The sequence below is a fragment of the Chiloscyllium plagiosum genome, chromosome 3 (assembly GCF_004010195.1).
Source record: "Chiloscyllium plagiosum isolate BGI_BamShark_2017 chromosome 3, ASM401019v2, whole genome shotgun sequence".
Lineage (NCBI taxonomy): Eukaryota > Metazoa > Chordata > Chondrichthyes > Orectolobiformes > Hemiscylliidae > Chiloscyllium > Chiloscyllium plagiosum.
This window is the reverse complement of record NC_057712.1, coordinates 94,144,104-94,159,581: the sequence shown is the minus strand read 5'-3', so window position 1 is coordinate 94,159,581 and position 15,478 is coordinate 94,144,104. Positions and strand designations below refer to the sequence as shown.

General features: G+C 41.0%; 1 long non-coding RNA gene across 1 annotated transcript in view; it reads right to left on the bottom strand.

The window, feature by feature from the left end:
• Nucleotides 1–14,879, bottom strand: part of LOC122547674 — a 25,306-nt gene extending 10,427 nt beyond the window's left edge. Inside the window, exon 1 of the long non-coding RNA XR_006311058.1 lies at nucleotides 14,840–14,879. This is a non-coding gene — a long non-coding RNA (uncharacterized LOC122547674). The remainder of the gene's footprint in view (nucleotides 1–14,839) is intronic.
• Nucleotides 14,880–15,478: the final 599 nt, after the last annotated feature.

The following is a 15,478-nucleotide window of genomic DNA, read 5'->3' as shown; positions in this document are numbered from 1 at the left end:
GGTGCTGCATTTTGGGAAAGCAAATCTTAGCAGGACGTATACACTTAATGGTAAGGTCCGAGGGAGTGTTGCTGAACAAAGAGACCTTGGAGTGCAGGTTCATAGCTCCTTGAAAGTGGAGTCACGGGTAGGTAGGATAGTAAAGAAGGCGTTTGGTATGCTTTCCTTTATTGGTCAGAGTATTGAGTACAGCAGTTGGGATGCCATGGTGCGGCTGTACAGGACATTGGTTAGGCCACAGTTGGAATATTGCATGCAATTCTGGTCTCCTTCCTATCGGAAAGATATTGTGAAACTTGAAGGGGTTCAGAAAAGATTTACAAGGATGTTGCCAGGGTTGGAGGATCTGAGCTACAGGGAGAGGCTGAACAGGCTGGGGCTGTTTTCCCTGGAGCGTCAGAGGCCGAGGGGTGACCTTATAGATGTTTACAAATTATGAGGGGCATGGATAGGATAAATAGACAAAGTCTTTTCCCTGGTATCAGGGAGTCCAGAACTAGAGGACATAGGTTTAGGGTGAGAGAGGAAAGATATAAAAGAGACCTAAGGGACAGCTTTTTCATGCAGAGGTACGTGTATGGAATGAGCTGCCAAAGGATGTGGTGGAGGCTGGTACAATTGCAACATTTAAGAGGCATTTGGATGGGTATATGAATAGGAAGGGTTTGGAGGGATGTGGGGCGGGTGCTAGCAGGTGGGACTAGATTGAGTTGGGATATCTGGTCAGCATGGACGGGTTGGACTGAAGGGTCTCTTTCCGTGCTGTGCATCTCTATGACTCTATGACTCTACCATCCTAATAGTCACATCGTACAGCTATTATGGAATAAAACTTTACGTAGACCACAACAGATCCAGAATTGAGAATTTCTATTTTGTGTACCATTTAAGTAACTAAAAACAAGAATGAAGAACAAATTTCAAGTTCCATCTCCCAGAATTAAAGTTTAGTAGATGAATATGAAATATTTAGAGAGGATACGGGCCAAGCATGGGCAGGTGGGACTTGTTTAGTTTGGGATTATGGTTGGCATGGACTGGTTGGACCGAAGGGTCTGTTTCCTTGCTATATGACTCTATACTATGACTCATTGTTCCCTTGAAGTATATCAGCTATTTCATTTAAAGATGGGGTCTTCTAGATGCCTTGAATGTACAGATTGGGCCCAAGTTAATTTAATTAGAAAATTGTGACAAAATGAGTAGAGATTGTGCCATATATAGTCATCCCCTTCAGCAGCCTAACCAGTAACCCAGAGAGAGGGCAGACGTGAGATCGTGATTTAGTGGAGTTTGCTTCTCCTGACTCCAGTAGGAATCATTGGAAGCCATCCAGTAACATGGAAGGGAACAGTTTTACAGATTCATTTCTCTGAAGCCAAAATATTCTGATCCTTCTATTGACCTGCGTTAGCTCTCCCTCTAGAAGGAGCTCATCACCCCCTTGAGTGAAATGGAGAACCTGTTCTTGTCCTTTATTTTTGCTGGAGGTTTGGAAAAAAAGAAGACAAAGTGATGCTTGATTTTACATGAATTTTTGTTTATGACTGTGGAACATTCAGTTAAAACAACTGGCTCATTTCTGACATTAATAGAAATCTTCATATAAAAAGTTGCATGAATTGAGATCCACCTGGGAGGTTTAATCAGATTATTTTTAATTTCTGGGTATTCATGGTTAGGGTAGAGTTTCTGATCTTTTAAACCTTAATCCCCAACTGGTCAGCTCCTCTTTTACTAATCTGGGGAGGATTAATGTTCGCCTATCGCATGTTTAGTAAATTGTAATTTTGAAAGGATACAGTTAATTTTAAGGTAGCATCAATCTCAGAACCAGGAGGAAAATAACAAAAAAAAGAAGGAAAATGTCACTGAACGTATTTAACAAAGAAATAGATAGATGCCTAGATGCTGAAGGTGTCAAGGCATATGAGTGAAAGCAGGAGTATGACAGTGAAATAAAGGATCAGCCATGATCACATTGAATGGTACAGCAGGCATGAAGAGCTGAATTTCTGCTCATTATTTCAATGTTTCTACAATTAGTTGAGAATGGCTAAACACATTTGCTTTATTCTATGCATCTGGCTAATACTGCTACTAGTATAGTTCAGTTCTTCTTATTATCACTGAGCTGTAGTTGTCCACACAATCACTGGATGAGACTGTTAGCTCCTTATATTTGAATAAAATGGTTGCACTCCTGATATATTGCAAACTATTATTTGCATCTGTAAGTTATAAATTAGTAAATACAGCTCTTCAGCATAGTGCCTAAAATCTCCCTCTCTATCTCTGTTTCTTCTTGCTTGAGGTCTTCTTTTAATGTTCTATATTGATTTCATAGTCACAACATCAGTTACATGATCATAATTTGCAAGTTGCATTGTACCACAATACTTACAGTTCTGGAGCAACATTCCACTTACTGTAGCAGTGAAGGTGATGATGGTTGGTTACATTCAACTCAATTTTCATTTCCACTAACTTGAATTTTTTTACTCTGCATTTATATTTACATTATCAGTTCTGTTACAAGTTTATAAGTTTTTCATTGTTGCATTTAGATCAGAAGAAGGCTTCATCCATAGGTGGGGGAGCAGGGAGAAATTTTGCCAGTGTACACTATAATTGTGGCCCCATAGGTAGTGTCCCTGCCTCTCAGCGATAAATTCTGAGTTCAAGTCTAACCCCAGTATTTAATGTCAAGAATGATGTCAAAGTTCCTATAGGTGTTAAAAAGTAAAGAATAAATAAAGCGAATGTTGGACCTCTGTAGCGAGTCTGCAAAATTACTGTTGGGAAATAAAGAAATTAATTCAAGAGATATTTTGTATCTGTCTTCACTACAGAGACACAAATAACATCCCAGGAATAATTATGAATCGTATGTTGAAATAAAGAGTGGAACTTAAAACAATTACAATCACTAGGACTAAGAGGTGACAAGTCCACGATCCCAATAAACCTCATTCTCGGGCCTTCAAAGAAGTGCCTGCTCAAAGAGTAGATGCATTAGTTTGAATTTTCCAAATTTCCCTGGATTGTGAAAAAAATCCCATCAAATTGGAAAATAATGTATGTAACCCACTGACAGAGAAAATGCTGAAATCTATTAAATAGGTTATAGCCAGTCACATTGGAAATCTCAATGCAATCAGGCAGAGTCAGTATGGCTTTGTGAAAGGGAAATTATCTAATTTATTAGTTCTTTAAGTAATTAAAAATGGCACAGCTAAAGGGGAATCTGTGGAAGTGGTGCTGTTAGCTATCTGATCAGGTGCCACGTCAGAGCTGTTGCACAAAATGAGATCTCATGTTATAGAATCCCTACAGTGTGGAAACAGGCCCTTTGGCCCAACAAGTCCATACAATCTCTCTGAAGATTAACCTACCCAGACCCATTTGTCCTACCTTATTATCCTAAATTTACCCCTGACTAATGCACCTAGCCTACACATCCTTGAACACTATGGGCAAATTGTCGTGGCCAATTCACCTAGCCTGTACACCTTTGGATTGTGAGAGGAAATCGGTGTACCAGGAGGAAACCCACACAGGCACTGGAAGAACATGCAGACTCCACACAGACAGTTGCCCGAGGCTGGAATCAACCCTGGGTCCCTGGTGCTGAGAGGAAGCAGTGCTAACTACTGAGCCACAATGCCACCCGGCAATTATATCAACATGGATAGAAGATTGGTTAGCTGACAGAATACAGAGACTAGGCATAAATGGGTCTTTTTCAGATTAGCAAGATGTAACAAATGGAGTGATACATGCATTAATGCTGGGACCTTAGTTATTTACAATCTATATCAATAACTTGGACAAAAGGCTCAAATGTATGGTGCTAAATTTACAGATGAAACAAAGATATTTAGGAAGGTAAGTTTTGAAGAGGGCTTGAGTCTCCAAAGAAATATAAGCAAGTCAATGGGCAATGTTGCAATAGATAGCATATAACGTGAAGGAGTATGAATGTATCCATTTTGTCAGAATTTTATTTAAATTGAGACAAGGCACAAATGTCTACAATATGGAGGGATCAAACTGATTTGTAAATAAATCACTAAAATTTAAAATGCAAGCACAGCAAATGATTAGGAAGATAAATGGAATATTATCATTTCTTGCAGGTGGAATGGAATAAAAAAGTACAGGGCATTGTTGACACCACATCTAGAGAATCTCTACAGTTGGGATTTCCATATTTAAAGGGTATAAATTGGATTTCAAGCAGTTCAAAGACGTTTCACTCAATTGATTCTGGGGATGAGGTGTTATGAGAAAATATGGTTCAGGTAGTATCTATATCAGAAGAATAAAGGGTGATCTTATTGAACCATAAAAAATTCTGAGGGGGTCTGACAGAAGAAAGCTGAAAGAATATTTCCACCTGATAGACCCACAATTGTGGAGAATTTTTTGGTTTCTCTCAGACGTTTATAAAACCATGCAGCTCTCTTCATCAGAGCAGTGGAGGTAGAGTTAGTGAATATTTTAAAGACAGAAGCAGATAGAGTCATAGAGATGTACAGACCTTTTGGTCTAAATCGTCCATGCTGACCAAATATCCCAACCTAATCTAGTCTCATTTGCCAGTACTTGGTCCAAATCTCTCTAAACCCTTCCTTTACAAATACCCATCCAGATCCCTTTTAGATAATGCAATTGTACTAGCCTCCACCACTTCCTCTAGCAGCTTATTTTATACACGCACCACCCTCAGTGTCATAAAGCTGTTGCCTAGGTCCCATTTATATCGTTTCTCTCTCACCCAAGACCTATGCCCTCTAGTTCTGGACTCCCCCACTCCGGGGAAAAGACTTTGTCTATTTATCCTATCCATGGCCCTCATGATTTTATAAACCATTATGAGGTCACCCCTCAGCCTTCGACGCCTCAAGGAAAACAGCCCCAGCCTATTCAACCTCTCCCTATAGCTCAAATCCTCAAACCCTGGCAACATCCCTGTAAATCTTTTCTAAACTCTTTCAAGTTTCACAACATCCTTTCGATAGGAAGGAGACCACAGATATCCAAGATGGCGCTGGAGTAGGGATCCTGATTTGGAGCTTCTCCGCTCTGTGTGATTCTTTCTTTGTCTCTCTTTTCATGCTTTATTTTCCTTTCTATTTATCCCCTCATACATGGATGAAGCCCAGCTGAGGTCTAGAAGTGAGACCCTGTACGGACTCAAGTGACTGTCATCTTCAAGATAAAGCCCCAGTACTGACTCCCATCCTCGAGGTAAAGCCCATGATGGACTTCCAGCCTTGTGGTAAAGCCTAGCATGGACTCCCAGCCTTAAAGTAAAGCCCCAACACGCACTCCCATCATAGAGATGTACAGACCCTTTGGTCTAAATTGTCCATGCCGACCAGATATCCCAAACTAATCTAGTCTCATTTGCCAGTACTTGGTCCAAATCAGTCTAAACCCCAACACGGACTCCCAGCCTCGAGGTAAAGCCCAGCACAGACTCCCATCCTTGAGGTAAAGCCCAGCATGGACTCCCAGCCTCGAGGTAAATCCCCAGCATGGACTCCCATCCATGAGGTAAAGCCCAACATGAACTCTCATCCATGAGGTAAAGCCCCAGCACGGACTCCCATCCATGAGGTAAAGCCCCAGCATGGACTCCCATCCATGAGGTAAAGCCCTAACATGGACTCCCATCCATCAGGTAAAGCCCCAGCATGGACTTCCATCCATGAGGTAAAGCCCCAGCACAGACTCCCATCCATGAGGTAAAGCCCAACACGAATCTCATCCATGAGGTAAAGCCCCAGCACGGACTCCCATCCATGAGGTAAAGCCCCAGCACGGACTCCCATCCATGAGGTAAAGCCCCAGCACGGACTCACAGTCTTGAGGTAAAGCACCACCACAGACTTCCATCCATGAGGTAAAGCCCCAGCATGGACTCCCAGCCTCGATGTAAAGACCCAGCACGAACTCCCATCCATGAGGTAAAGCCCCAGCACAGACTCCCATCCACAAGGTAAAGACCCGACACGGACTCCCATCCATGAGGTAAAGCCCAAGCACGGACTCCCATTCTTGAGGTAAAGCCCCAGCAAAGACTCCCATCCACAAGGTAAAGACCCAACACGGACTCCCATCCATCAAGTATAGCCCCAGCACAGACTCCCATCCATGAGGTAAAGCCCCAGCACAGACTCCCATCCATGAGGTAAAGCCCCAGCAAAGACTCCCATCCACAAGGTAAAGATCCAACATGGACTCCCATCCATCAAGTATAGCCCCAGCACAGACTCCCATCCATGAGGTAAAGCCCCAGCACAGACTCCCATCCATGAGGTAAAGCCCCAGCACGGACACACAGTCTTGAGGTAAATCCCCAGCATGGATTCCTATCCATGAGGTAAAGCCCAGCACAGACTCCCATCCAGGAGGTAAAGCCCTAACATGGACTCCCATCCTTGAGATAAAGCCCCAGCATGGACTCCCATCCATGAGGTAAAGCCCCAGCACGGACTCCCAGCCTCGAGGTAAAGACCCAGTATGGACTCCTGGCTTCAAGGTAAAGCCCCAGTATGGACCTGAGTTGAAGCCCAATGTGTCCTTGTCTGCTGCGTCTGCTTTTTTTTCTCTCCCTTTCTCTGCTTTAGAAGGACTATAATGCTGAACTTTTATCTTTATTTCTTTATTTTTCTAATGTGTACCGAAGATTTTGGACTGAGGCACCTTTGTAAAGGTATGGTGACTTTGTACACTTTTCACTGTATCCCTGTGCTTGATTACATATGACAATAAAACCTAATTCTATTTCCAGTTCTAATTCTAACAAAATGGTCAAAAAGTATCAATAGGAATGAACAGGAGAATGAAACTGAGGCCACAATCAGATCAGTCACGACCCTCTTGGTTGTTGGAGCAGGCACAAATGGCTTACTCCTGTTCCTAATTCAGACGTTCATATGTGTATTCATACATACATAAAACAAAATAAGTCGAAAACAAGATAGCTGCTAGAGCTGTTTGGTTTAGTTAGAGATATTAGTAAGTCATCGTTTTACAAATGCATGCTTGAGGAAGTTAGCAAAGAAAAGAGCCATTGAGATGTTCAAAAAAAATTATAAACAAACTCAACTGTGAAGTAAAGAAAGTAACAGGCATTTAAGGCAAATGTACACAAATGGCCAGCATTATACAACTATCTCGTTGTGGGAATTCAAAAAGTTCATTGTGAAAGGAAAGCCACAGACACTGCAGCACTGTGTCACGTTCTTGGCCAGTTGCCCTGCACCACCCACTTGCCTCCAGGAGATGCCTCGAGATCCTACCCACCCAGAAAAGCTGATAGGATCAGGGACAATGAGTGTTTATTGTGAGACACAGCTGTGACATTGTTCCTGTAGCACGAGAAGGACCGGCAAGAGATCCCTCAGCTGGACGGCCCTACTTTGTCTTCCAACAACAAACAGCACTTTGGAATTCCACTCTTGGCAGGGCAAAAGGAAGTAGGTTTTCCAAACAATCCCATTTCAAAAGAGCCTTTAGTTCAGTGGGACTGATCAGAGCTATTAAAGGCATTAGGCATAACCGACCATTGTTTCCTAAGCATCAACCGCCCTCACTGAATGTGAAACATTTGAGATAATGACAAACGTGCTTCAGTGCAAGACAATTAAGGGAAAAGTAAGTAATACAAGACGGCTGGAAGGATTTGAAAAGATTACAATTTGTACTCAGTTAGATGTGTTACTATATGGCAGGTTCGAGATCAGAGTCTGTGGTGTGTGATGCAGCCCTGATGGACATGACTAACATTGCTGGCTCTGTGCTGTTTCCTGACTAGTGACTAAAGAGTATATAGAATTTTCCAAGCAATACACAGCTATAGTATACAGAGCCAAAACAGATCATTCAGCCCAATTACTCTGTTCCATTTACACTCCAAATTAGCCTCCTCCCATCTCTTGTCATTTAATCCTATCAATATAATTTTATGTCCTATTCTTGATCACAAGCTTACCTGGAGTCCCTCTTTTATATGTATGCATGTACAAATATGTACATATATATGTTTAATTTTTATTCACTCATGCAATGTGGGCATCGCTGGCTGGGCAGTATTTATTAGGTAAAAACAATGACTGCAGATGCTGGAAACCAGATTCTGGATTAGTGGTGCTGGAAGAGCACAGCAGTTCAGGCAGCATCCGAGGAGCAGTAAAATCGACATTTCGGGCAAAAGCCATATTGCCTGTTTCTGGCTGCCCTTGCGAAGGTGGCGGTGAGCTGCCTTTTTGAACTGCTGTAATCCATGTGCTGACCCATAGGCTGTCACGGAAGGAGTTTCAGTATTTTGACCCAGTGACACAGAAGGAACTGGAATATATTTTCAAGTCAGGATGGTGAGTGTCCTTCTAGATGGAAATGGTCATGGAGTTGAAAGGTGCTGTCGAAGGAGTTTTGGTGAATTTTTGCAGTGCATCTTGTAATGCACTGTGCATCAGTGATGGAAGGATGGATATTTGTGGATGTGGTTTATTTTGTCCTGGACGATGTCAAGCTCCTTGAGTGTTGCTGGAGTTGCGCTCATCTATGCAAGTCAAAATATTCTATGACACTCCTGATCTATGCTTTGTAGATGGTGAAGAGGCTTTGGGAGTCAGGAGGTGAGTTGCTCACTGCTGAATTCCCAGCCTCTGAACTGATCTTGTAGTCACAATATTTATATGGTTGGTCCAGTTCAGTATCTGGTCAATGACAACCCAAGATGTTGATAGTGGGGAATTCAGTAACGGTAACATGGTTGAATGTCAACAAGCAATAGTAAGATTCTGTCTGTTTGGTGCTGGTCACTGCCTGGAATTTGTGTATTGCAAATGTTACTTGCCACTTTTCAATCCAAGCCTGGGTATGATCCAAGTCTTGCTGTATGTAGCCACAGTCTGCTTCAGTTCTGTCCTATATTTCTAATTGAAGTCATGAACTGTACTGAACATTGTGCAGACATTACTGAACTTCGCCACTTCTGAGCTTAAGATTGTTGGGCCTAGGACACTACCCTGAGGAACTCCTGCAGTGATGTCCTGGAGCTGAGATGATTGACAACAAAAGAACCATTTCCCATGTGCCAGTAAAACTCCAACCCACAAAGAGCTTTCCCTCAGTTCTCATTGACTCCAGTTTTGCTAGGGTTACTTTGTGCCACACTCAGTAAAATAAAGCCTTAGATCATAGGAGCATAAGAAATAAGAGTAGGAGTTGACCATTTGGTCACTCAAACCTGCTCCATTTTCAATAGAATCATGGCAGATCCAAAATTCCACATATCTATTTTTCTGTATTTTATCCATAACCTTGATTCCCTAACTGATTAAGAAACTATCCTCTCAACCTTAAATATACACAAGGATTCTATCCTCCCTGGCATCTGTAGCTAAGAGTTCCAAAGACTCTCAACCCTTTAGAGAAGTAATTCCTCCTCATTTCAGTCATAAATTGGCACCCCTTTATTCTAAGACTATGCCTTCTGGTTCTGGACTCTCCCATGATGGGAAACAACTCTCAGCATTTACCCTGTCAAGCCCCTTAAGAATCCTTGATGTTTCAATGAGATCACTTTTCATTCTCCTGAACTCCAGTGAGTAGAGTCCCGACTTGTTTAACCTCTCTCACAAGACAATCCCTCTATATCAAGGATCATCCTCACGAACCTTCTCTGAACTGGCTGCAATGAAACTATGCAGAAGTTGGTGGGTACTGCAGATGCTGGAGGTTAGAGTCAAGATTAGAGTGGTGCTGGAAAAGCACAGCAGGTCAGGCAGCATCCAAGGAGCAGGAAAATCGATGTTTTGGGCAAAAGCTCTCCACCCCCGAGGCTCCCAGCCTCATTCCTGATGAAGAGCCTTTGCCCGAAATGTCGATTTTCCTGCTCCTCAGATGCTGTCTGACCTGTTGTGCTTTCCTTGAATAAGGGAACGAAAACTGCTCACATACTCCAGATGTGGTTTCACCAGCTCCTTGTATGGTTGCAGTAAGACTGCCCTACTCTTATACTCCAACTACTTTGAAATAAGGGCCAACATTCCATTCATTCCATTAGCCTTCCTGACTACCCTTGTGCTAGCTTTTTGTGTTTCATCCCCTAAGCCCCTTTGTGTTGTAGCTTTCTGCAATGGTTTTCTATTTAAATAACATTCTGTTCCTTTGTTCTCTCTCCCAAAATTAGCAAATTCGCATTTTCTTACATTATACTCCATTTGACAACTTCCTGCCCATTTATGTAACCTATCATTGTCTCTCTGTAAACTGTTTGTATCCCTCTGACAACCTGCCTTTCCAACTTCTTCTCATTCTTTTTTCCCCATGGACATCAAAGCCAGTCACCCTCACCTCTGGAATTGGGTCAAGGTTGTAGCTGTCAGCTAAAAGTCAGCCACATTTCGGTGGGTCTGGAGTCACATTGTATGCTAGACCAGGTAAGAATGAGAGATTTCCTTTCCTGAAGGACATTAGTAAATCAGATGGGTTCTCTTACCCTCCCTGACAATCAATCATGGCTTTGTGGTCAACACTGGACTTCCAATTTCAGATTTTTATTAAGTTGCAATCATTTGCCATGTTGGTATTTTACATGGGTCTCTGGTTTACTCGCCCAGTGATAATACCATGATGCCATCACCACCTCATCTCCAGAATCACATATATCTACAACACTTTGTCTCAAGTACTTATTGAGCTTGTGTATTCTTACACACTTTGAGTAAAGATATTTCTCATGAATACTTTGTTGAATTTATTGCTGATTATCTTATAAATAAGAGCCTTGATATTGCTCTTTCCCTTAAGTGGTATCATTTTCTTTATATATACCTGATCAAATTCTATAACCTGATCATATTTTTAAAGACCTCTATAAACTGACCCAGCAACCATGAAGTTAGATTACAAAACAAATTTTTCAAAATTCCTCCCATATCTGCTCAGCAGCAATGATGTATCGAATCATATGGACACTATTCCTGAGAAAGTTAAAACTGAGTATTTAGAATCTTGACAGCTGTGAAACAAATCCTCTTCCCCCTCACGTTTTGTTATTAATCTTTCATCATTTCAAAGCTTTCTGTTTAAATTTCTTCATGGCCTTACCCACCTCAACCTCCATAATTTCCTCTGGCCGTTCCTGCTACGTCCTAAGTCCCTCTCCTGCATCCTTCCGCTCCCATTGACTGCCCAATATCACCACTTCCCTGATTTTGGGAATTTGCACCCTCTCCCTCACATCATTTTAGAGTTGATAGCTTTACTTCAATTTGCCAAACCCCATACTCACAAATCCCCTCTGCCTCCCTCTAATCCTTTTAAAAACTACCTTTGACCAAATACCCTTTTCTTTGATTCAATTTTTTTTTCTCTGTTTAGCTAGATGATATTTGGTCTCTCAGAAAATCAAGGGTTATATAGGAAAATGGAACTGAAGTCCAAAATCAGCTATAATCGTTTTGAACGGAGGAACAAGCTTGATGGACCATATAATCTTCTATCTATGTTTCTTCTGCTCTTAAACTATGTTCTTTAGTAAGTCCTTTCAGCTTTAACTAACATGAAAAGCACTCTATAAATGCACGTCATGGACTTCTATTAAATCATTTAATATCCTGGACAAAACATTGGCAAATAAAACTTTCAAGAAAGATTTTAAAAATTGCACAAGTCAGATATTAGAAAGCCACATGAATATTTTAAGTAGCAAACATGTCTAAATTTGCAAAATGGGTGAGCAGTTGCTTCCACTACAATAATGGGACAACATTGAGGCAAATTAGCCTCAAATATCTTACCATTGTATTGCCACTAGTTGGCATTTATGTTTGTCTTCAGTGGTGGAGAAGTAACTAACTGTTAAGAACTGTCTATGCATCAACTTGGCGTTAGCTCTGCCATGATCCAATGGATGCAGTTAGGCTTGAAGTTGACTCTGAAGGTATCACTTTAATACAAAAGTGGCATAGGTCATTGCAGTACGTCTGACAGCCAAAAATATGGCTCCTTAAGCTTGCATGTTGTCAAGGAAACATGCACACTTGTTGATAGATCTCCTGTCTTCCTGTGTACACCACATATTAAGTAGTTCCAGTGTTTGTTGTAAGCAGAATACTTGTTGATGTTATCAACAAATCCTGTGATTATGTGAATACATCGTCTTACATTTTGTTTTTCAAATGGATCTGAGCGCTTGATGTACTCAATTTGTGATCATCATGTGTACTGACTGAGTGAATGCTCTGTCCTACTGACACCTTTGACAGAATTACCCAGAAACATTTTCTTCATGCATTCTCAAGACTCTGATGGCATGGTGTATTGAGCAACGTTGTCCATAATCAGTGAGAAAGGCCTCAATATTGTCAAATCATGGGCTAAAAAATTGGATAATTTTAACCACTGGAGGTAGAAATTAGATAAGATCTGCTTGCAGACATGTGTGATATCCATATGCTGGAGTAAAGTGATGTAGGCAAAACCCATGTGACCTACCTTATCTCCACGATTTGGGCTCATGGCCCAGTGCTGGCCATGCATTTGATTGGCTGCATGCTCATGCAGGGGCCCACGTTTGTGTGAGGCAAGCACATGGTAACATAGCCTGCTCTTCTTAAACCCAGTCTGTTCTTTTAATGGTGTTTCATTCCGGCTTTAGGAGACCAAACCAAACTCGCATTTAACCTTGCTTGAGGGTCAAGTTCAGTGAATGCATCTTCAGATTCCATCTCCTATCCAACACCCCTCTGAGCTCTGCTCAATGCACCACACACCTCAACAGTAATCCCAAGAAATCAAGTCATGCCTAATATTCAGATCTATCCTCCCTTTCACATATTTAGTGACTAAAAAAATTAAGTTAACAATTATGACATGAAGTGTTATGTTATATTGATGATATGCCACTATTACACTGTGATACTTATATTAGCTCTCATAACATAAGGATGAGAGTCACATAGTATCGAAAAGTTCATTGAACTTTTGTTGCAGCATATGGTATCTACATATGCACAATACAATCACATGTCTGGACTCAAGCTAAACAATTTGGATGTACTGTAGCACATTTCCCTCAGCATGTCCTGCTGCAAGAGAACAGAGCTCAGTAAGATGGTGACTGGGAGCTTTAGGCCATTAGGTCACGTACCATGATAAGATGATGACTTCATGATGAGCTTGTCTTTTAAACATATATCACATATCTACCATGAGATATAACGCAACAAGTATCTTATGGGATGTTTTACTAGTGCTGTTCGGCAGTCCTTATACTAATTTGCACAATAACCTGAACAGAATATTAGAGTGTAACACCAGATCTGTAAGCTACCAACTAGAGGGAAGGATGTAGTCGGATCTACAAGAAATTTATAAAGCAATGCAAATCTTATAGGCTTATTATAATAGGGTGTATTAATTATCCAAATGTGGACTGAGATAATAGTAATGTCAGGAGCAGAGAGGAACAAGAGTTCCGAGATGATGTTTAACCAATTTGCAGGAGCTTTTTGAGGATGTAATACAAAGGGTTCATGAGGGTAATGTTATTGATGTATTGTGCATGGCTTTCCAAAAGGCATTTGAAACAACCATACCAATGAGATTTGTAAGAAAGATTAGAGCTGATGGAATAAAAGAGACAGGAGCAATGATGATACTAAATTAGCTGTGTGGTAGGAAACAGAATATAATTGTTAACAGGTATTTTTCAGGCTGGCGGAATGTTTGTAGTGGAGTCCCACAGAGGTAGGTGCTGATAACATTGTTTTACCTGACCTTGGTTTACAGGGATCAATTTCAAAGATTGCAGATAATTGGAAGCATTTGAAATTGTGAATGGTACTATGACAGATGGCAAAGGGAGTTAAAAGCAAAGAATTAGAAGGTGATACAACGTGGTGGAAAGATTATGGAGATACCATACCCTTTTCAACTCTGTACATGCAGTTTATATGCATAAACTTTTCAAGGTGATAGGACAGGTGGAGACAGCAATTAAATAAAGCATACAATATCTTAGGTTTTATTAACAGTGACTTAGAGTATAAGAGGAAGGAGGCTATGCTGAACATATCTAAAACACTGGTAAGTTAAATTCCGTTAGAATATTATGCAATGTTCTGGGCATTCAGTAGGATGTGCAGAAGACCCTTATAAGATTGGTTGCAGAGGTAAGAAACCTCAGTTATGAAGACAAATAGACAGGTTGGGAATGTTTTCCTTGAAGAAGAGATTTCCCTAAGAGGAGATCTGACAGATATTCTCAAAATCATGAGGGGCCTGGACAAAGTAGATAGGGAGAAACTGTTCCATCTTGTAACAGGATTGAGGACAAGGGGGCACAGATTTAAAGTAATTTGCAAATATGATATGAGAAAGTCTTTTCTCACACAGCAACCAGTAAGGGTCTGACGTGCAATGCCTGAGGTATGGTGAATACAGGTTCGAGGGGTTCAAGGGGGCATTAGATGATTATTCAAACAGAGACAATGTGTAGTGTTTTGGGGAAAAGACAGGACAATGAAAATAAAGTCAGACAGCCATTACAGACAGGATGGACTGAATGGCTTCCTTTTGCACCTTAACAATTCGGTGAAAAGAAGATTTTTTGGAGGGAATTGATAATGCAGATGTAGCCTTTATCTTAATGAAAACTTGGTTCAAAATTGAATCAGAGTCCATAGCACAAGCTTACCCATAGATCCAGTGTAAATGAACACTCATAGTGAACAAAGACAGGTATGACATTTGGAAATATCAAACTGTGTTTAGTGCACAGTATGGTAAACTAGGGAGAACCTTTGATACTTACACCATGGTGAAAGTGAGGACTGCAGATGCTGGAGATCGGAGCTGAAAATGTGTTGCTGGAAAAGCGCAGCAGGTCAGGCAGCATCCAAGGAGCAGGAGAATCGACGTTTCGGGCATAAGCCCACCATGACCTGCAATTTAATTTTTTTTCATTTTAGCGTACCGGCACTGACATCCATCACCTTAATGAGCACAGATTTTAAAGGAGGGCATCATGTTAGCAAATACACTGAAGAATTAAAAGGCTGAAAATTAATGTCTCCCTACAATACGGATGCAACCTTATTGACAAATCATAGTTATTTCATTCAGAGGTATCTGACTCAATATTTTAAATAAATCTTAAGGACTTATGAGGTGTTAGCTAAAACCATTCCCTCTTTAAGTGTTATCTGCACATCATGCACTGGTGTTGAATTAGTGTTTTTTGTCTTATTTCCCCTATTGTTATTAAGTTCTGCTGTAAAACACACAATGAATAATGTTTGACTGTCAAGCCTATCACACAGCATATTTCTTCAGCTGTTCACAACTGCTATAGAAACCCAGCTTGGTGCTTGCAAAACGCACAACATAATATGCAACATTAGATATAATTCTGTGATTGCCAAATAATTCTGAGTATGTGAAGAATTATGCT